We start from the raw sequence: 6,962 nt of genomic DNA, 5'->3' as shown, positions 1-6,962 counted from the left end.
GGGCAGGGTGGGGCGGATGCAGTCCTCATCGTCCCCAAAGTCCTTCGAACAACCCGCAGCTCTCCTTCCCTGCGGTTCCCGCGCCCCGGGAGGAGGCCTTCGTGCTCGGGTTGCCAAGGTAGGTTTGAGAGGCCCGTGGCTCTGGCGAGGCTCTCCCCGCAGCCCGCGCAGACGAGGGCTCTGCAGTGTCTCTCAGAATAATGTCGCGTCTTCTCCCTCTCCTGGTGACTCTTCAGGCCTGGCTTTCGAACATCATCGAGCACGTGGCTTTTACGAGCGTTGCGTTGCTGCACAGGCTGTACACGTGCTCGGTAAGGCCGTGGCAAGGGCGGCACCCAGGACGCCAAAGACCCATCCCGGACAATGGCAAGACGGGCTGCATCGTTGCAGACCCGCACGGGACCTGTGCTCCCTGGTCACCTTCAGACACTCCACGACCCTCTCGGTGGCAGCAAGGCTTGTGGAACGGCGGGGGGGGGGGCGCGATCTCAGGCACTTGGGGGAGAGCAGCTCTCATGTTTCCGTGAAAGGACTCTGTCCCCGCGTCGTGCATGTCCCCGCGCAAGAGGAGCGGAGGACGAGCGGATGCTCTTGCCCGCGGAAGCCCGCGCGAACTGGCGCGTGCGCAGACCGGCGCGCGGGGGGCACAGGGTGCTCCGCTGCCCTCCCTCCCCTCCCGCAGCACAGCTGCTTGGGCTCCTGGCAGCGCCAGAATATTTCTTGGGCATAAAAGGCTGCCAGGCCAGGGCTGAGTGCCATGGTAAGAGAGGCGAGAAATGCACCAATGAAGGGAGTTTCTCTTTCCTTTTCTCAGAACCCTGAACTAAAAATAAAACAGAGGACACTGCACTACTACAAATACAAACCAGCACTGGGGGAAACGCCCTTGGCCCCCTACACCCCCCCCTTCACAGGGTGGCTGTGAACATGGCATGAATTAACACATACAGAGCACTTCAGATGCTGTTTACCACAAATGGAGGGCTATATAATTTTTTTTTAACAGATTTTATTTATTTATTTGAGAGAGAGAGAGAGAAAGAGAGAGAGAGAGAGAGCACACAAGGGAAGAGGTCAGAGGGAGAAGCAGACTCCCCACCAAGCAGGGAGCCCCATGCGGGACTCGATCCCGAGATTCCAGGATTATGACCTGAGCCACCCAGGCGCCCCTAACTGCTATTATCATTCCTTACATTAGGGTGGCCCCACATCCCTATTGGATCCTTCAAAGGAATAAAACACGCAGAGTTGCTCAACATAATTCGCTTCTATCAAGTCTTGACCAAGAATAGAGTGAGTTGCGAGGCACTCACCTTTGCACATCAAAATCAATATAAACAGCAAAATGAAAGAAAAAATGGAAGGATTGGGCTCTTGCTAACTAAGCGCAGGAAACAGAGAATTCGAGCACTATTCCAGCAGAATCCCTCCACAGAGAGTAGCTGCTCTCGGTTGAGCAAATAACATCACCAGGCAGACTTGAGAAAACCTTTGGAGACCCCCCCCCCACGTCTCCCCATCTCGAATCTTAGTGGTTTGGGGGAGCAGCCGGGTCATTGCAGAGCTGAAGGAAGCCTGGGTTTCTAGAAGTCAAACGTGAAATGATTTTCCTGCCTGCTTCCCTTCTCCTGGAGGTCACCCCCTCCCCCGCCCCGTTTTGGTGAGTGTGACAGCCAGCCGGGCTGTCTGTGTTTACTCCACTCCCTGGAAGGCGACAGCCGGTAGGGGCCACTGAGATCAACTGGTCCACCCTCCTCGTTTTACACCCACGGCTGAGAGCTGCGTCCCAGTTTGTCATCGGCACCGCTCCTGGCATGGCTGGGGCCGCGAACACTGGGAAAATGGGACAGGTTCCTCCTCCCCACATTCTCACGGAGGCCCAGGTCATCGGCCTCCTCCCCCAGCCGGCTTCACACACAGTTTTCACTGTTCCTCTCCGCTGCCGCGCGAGGCGGCTTCTGAAGCGTCAGGCCTTTGTCGCGGAGAGAAGAACAAAACCAGCCTCCCAGCACTCGGGAGACTTATAAGAGCTCAAGGAAGGTCAAAAGGGTGAATTACGCGGTGACTTGTGTATAATCAGCATCTTTCCAGTGCTCTCCGGGCTGAGGCTGACTGCAGGGGAGGCAGAGGTGGAGAAAAAGCATCGACAGTCACAGAACACGGAGCTTCGGGCAGGTGATGGTCCTCCTCTGTCTTCCGGGCTCTGCACGGCGTTCTGCTAGCTCTTTCTCCGAAGAGCATTTAGGAAGAACAAATGACTCTTTCCAGATTTGTGTCAAAGTAGGAGTCGGAAATAACTGGATATCATGTAAGATTTTCTTTATTCCTTGTCAAGAAAGAAAAGGCCCGAGAATTGGAGGACATGGTCCAGAACGGAGAGCTGTAAATCCCGAGGAGTCACTTCCATTCAAAAGGAGCCAGGAAGGCTTCACGGAGGAGGTGCACCTTGTATAGCTCTTCTCCCCTCTTCTTATTTCATTCTGCGTTGTTTCCTTGCACACAGGACTTCGATAATCTGGTAGAATTTAGGTAAAATTAGGATAGGCGTAACTTTACACTCTCATACGACCATGCATAGAAATGCCAAGTGCCCATTGCATCCTGGGAACTTCCGGTCTCTCGCCCAGGGCGCCTGCGCACTCGGAATCGGCGGCCGGTGCTCTCTGGGCCGCCGGAAGCTCTGTGCTGTTGCCCACTCAGGCGCGTCGAGGTAGGATTATGGCCCCAGTTCTTTGCAGAGCTGAGTGGCTGGGATCTCATATGAAACCGGGAAGAACATATTCCTAGGAGTGTTTTCCCGCAACACCCCCCCCCAGCTTTATTTATTTATTTATTTATTTTGTAAGTAAGCTCCATGCCCCATGTGGGGGGCTCGAACTCACAACCCTGAGATCAGGAGGCACGCGCTCTACTGACTGAGCCAGCCAGGCACCCCCCCCCTGGCCCTTGACCTTTATAAGGGTCATTACCTGTCTGCCTCATCCATTCAGGCTTCCAGTACCTCCCATGCTGTCCTCACTTGAATATCTGTGTAAAGGCATAACGGATACGTTAGAGAAACCACTCAGCAAAGCAACCGTTTTTAGGTTTTAGGATCACCCCTTTCACTATGAAATAAGACGGCCCTTTCAAGTAACAAATTGGAGAAAGGATCAAATGTGAGTCATGACTCAGTTACACTTCTCTGCTTGAACTCTTCCCAACCATCGCCGTGTGTAAGATGTGACGGACATCAGACTGTATTGACCTTTCACCCAAGAATAACCCTGGATGCACAATAAATTCACACCTTGCAGGGTTCTCATATTCCGTATAGAATTTCTATGCTCCTACAGTCACCACACATCCATGCTACAAACCAGAGGCCAGCTAATGTTCAGGGTATGGAGGACCGGCTGGCACATTCATTCATTAGGGCATTCGTAGATGTTCCTGTGCAAGTGCAGCCGTTTATTTGAAGCAAGTCATTTATCTACAGAAGCCTTCGGTGCATGTGAAGAAGTGAAAGTATGCTTCTCGTAGGTACTTCGGAATTCCATATAAAAGGAGACAAGGGTTTAGTAAATGCTTTTGATGCCACGACTTTGGTTAAATATATGTGAACATCCTGTATGATATAAACGTACAAGACTCTAGAAAGATCTGACCCCCCCCCCAATTCCTCACCGCCTTTTCTCATTTGGACTCCCTTACCCCCTAGTATCAGCAGCCCTGGCTCCTGCTTTCATTTCCATATGTTTCCCACCTCCGGTTTCTCCCTACTCTAGTCCACTATCCAAGGCCCCAAAGTGATTTTTCTCAATGTACATTTGATCGTGGTACCACCTTGCTCAAACCCACAAAGCCCTCAGTCTCCGTAGAAGACATTCGAGGTCCTCCCCAGTTTGTTGCCCACCTGATCTGCCGCATCCTTGCCTCTCTCTCCTTCAGCCTTGTCCTGTAGTTAGTCACACCGGACTAGTGTCACCGTGACCATGAGACGTCCCGTGCTTGCCCAGGTCTGTGCCTTTGCACCTGCCGTTCCCTTCCCGCCTTTTGCAGTCAGCACAGGGCCCCTCCCTCTCCTAGGTCAGCTCGAGGATGACTTTTGCTAGGTCTCCCGCCCAGACCGAGTTGGTGGCTGCTTCGCCGCCATCTGGTCTCAGCGCGCGCACCCTGTCTCCTTGTAGCACGCATTTCCAGCTCGGCGTTAGCATTCGTTTTGTGCACCGCTTGCTCGTGCACTCCTGGAGGATTAGAGCAGGAGTTTCGCGCAGTGTTTAATAAATGTTTGTTATATGAATGAATGAATGAGTCAATAAATTAATTATTTTCCCCCACCGTGGACATTAGTCAACATTTAGAACAGTCCGTTTCCACTTGGGAATCCCTTTATTTCCATATAGTATAATGAAGGCTGTTAAGTTTACCAGGGGCCTGGGAAAAGGAAATGTAATAAATGGGGAAGTATTTTTAAGTAGGCATGTGTGAGCATTACCTTAAACCTTTTTTTTAAAAAAAAATATTTATTTGACACAGAGAGAGAGATCACAAGTAGGCAGAGAGGCAGGCAGAGAGAGAGGGAAGCAGGCTCCCCGCTGAGCAGAGAGCCCGATGTGGGACTCGATCCCAGGACCCTGAGATCATGTCCTGAGCTGAAGGTAGAGGCTCAACCCACTGAGCCACCCAGGCACCCCTACCTTAAACCTTTTAAAGACAGAAGTTATACTCAGGAAAACATTGTAAATGAGAATGTGGGGAAAATGGTTTGCTGAGTAATAGCTACGGGTGAACAGTTCATTTCTTTTCCTTTTTTTTAAAGCTGTAGACCCAGTGTGGGGCTTGGACTCATGGCCCTGTGATCGAGTCCCATGCTCTATGGACTGAGCCAGCCAGGTACCCCCCAAAAGCTCTTTTCTTTAACCCTGGGAATAAAGTGACAACCCACATTTCAGTCCCCTCTCTCTACCTGCTTTTGCCAGTGTTTACCAAGTGAAAAAGATCCACTGAGTGGTTTCATCCAGACTTCTGGTCTCTGAAAAGTACAAAGGAAATACGTTCATTTTCATTGTTCTTGATTTTCTTAATTTTATGAAGATCAGGTGACATTTGCAAATGTGTTAACATGGTTTAAAAATAAGTTGCTTGCTGTAGGTAAAAATTATTCGTCCAGTTTACAAAATTGGAAATTTCTCCATCCAAAACTTAATTTATATGTTTGCTTTGGTATAATTTGAATCATGGCACAATTTGTAAAGTAAACCGCAGAATTGTGCATTTTTAATTTTTTTAAAGATTTTATTTTTTGAATGCCTGCCTGGCTCAGTCGAAAGAGTGTGCAACTCTTAGTTTGAGATAATGAGTTCAAGCCTCCATATCGATGTAGATATTACAAAAAACCATAAATAAACTTTTAAAATATTTCATTTCATTTTTAAGTAATCTCTACACTCCCTGTGGGGCTCAAACTCACAATCCTGAGATCAAGAGTTCCATGGTCCACTGACCGAGCCAGCCAAGTGCCCCAGAACTGTGTATTTTTTTTTTTTTAGATCAAAAGAGGTCTTAAAACCATTTTTGTCCAGTGTAGGTGACAAATTTGAGGAGACTTTGATGTCGTTACTACTTGGCAATGTAAGAGATGTTATGTTATAAAAAAGCCACACAGAGTTTTTAATCTACCAATTCTAGGGATAACCAAAATACACATAAAGAATTCTGGATTTATTTATTTGAGAATTAAGCCAGAGTACCTGGGTGGCTCAGTTGGTTGGGTGTCCGACTCTTGATTTCAGCTCAGGTACATGGTCTTAGGGTCATGATCTCAGGGTCATGAGATCGAGCCCTGTGTCGGGTTCTGCACTGAGCATTGAGTCTGCTTAAGATTCTCTCTCCTCTGCTCCTCCTCCACCCTGTTCCGGGGCCCACGCCCAGGCTCTCTCTCTCTCTCTCTCTCATAATGAAAAAGAGAGAGAGAGAGAGAGAGAGAGGAAGAAGAATTAATTGAGACCTATACACTTACCTACCAAACCAGTCTTTAAGTTTTAGTTCTATCATCTTTACTTGGTTCTATTGTTTATAACAATCAATCATGAATGGAATTTAGTAACTTTAGGGCTATTCAGAGAAAACGAAATGAATAGTGCTTGAAGTTTTATTAAGTCACAAGCTCCCTTTCTGCTGTGATTCAGCAACTTTGAGCAGTTGCCGAGCAAAGCTTTCGGAATCTCTAGCCATCTGACCCGTCTCAGAGCTCGATGGGGGGAGGCTTCAGGTGCCCGAGTCTGCACTCCAGTGTGTGGGGAAGCAAGACAGCCGGCCCAGAGGGTCACCTACTTCTGCTCTGGCCTCAGGGCTCAGGGCCTTTGTGCTGTTTGGCACTACTGGGATTTTGTCAGCCTAGGGAACCAATGGGCAGTGTGCTGAGCGCTTTATTTAGAAAAGCAGATTCAGAATAAGAATGGAAGCCCAAGTTTTGAGCCCCAGATACAGTCTGGACTCCCCACCTTACATCAGTGCCCACGGTGGCCCTGCAGTGACTGATGGGTTTCCAGGTCAGAAAGATCAAATACATCATTCAAAGATACCGTTGTCCCCTGGTCTCATTCATCTGCATTAAGGAAGAGCCATGGTTGGAGGGTCAGGTGTAAACGGAAGAGCCCTATGTGACCCAACGTCTCAGGCTTCTGAGAGCTCCAGGCTCCAAAGGCAGCTGCGAGCTTTGCCTCCGAACTCCTCCTCTGTGCCTGACGAATGCTTGACAGAAATCTTTGCCTGGGCGTCGGGGGAGTTTTTGCTTGTACAATGCTGTCATGATGTGACCTTTCTCATTTACTATTTAAAGAGTTTTGCTATGAATAACTGTTAAAATTTACCCGGGTGCCATTTAATGGAAATCCTCAAAGGCTTCAGAAACAATTTCATTTACAATGAAGAGATAGAATGCAATAAAAATATCCGGCTTCTGTGAATCTCTTCACTTA

This window comes from Mustela erminea, chromosome X (assembly GCF_009829155.1).
Source record: "Mustela erminea isolate mMusErm1 chromosome X, mMusErm1.Pri, whole genome shotgun sequence".
NCBI classification, from domain to species: Eukaryota; Metazoa; Chordata; class Mammalia; order Carnivora; family Mustelidae; genus Mustela; species Mustela erminea.
Note: the sequence above shows the minus strand (reverse complement) of the source record.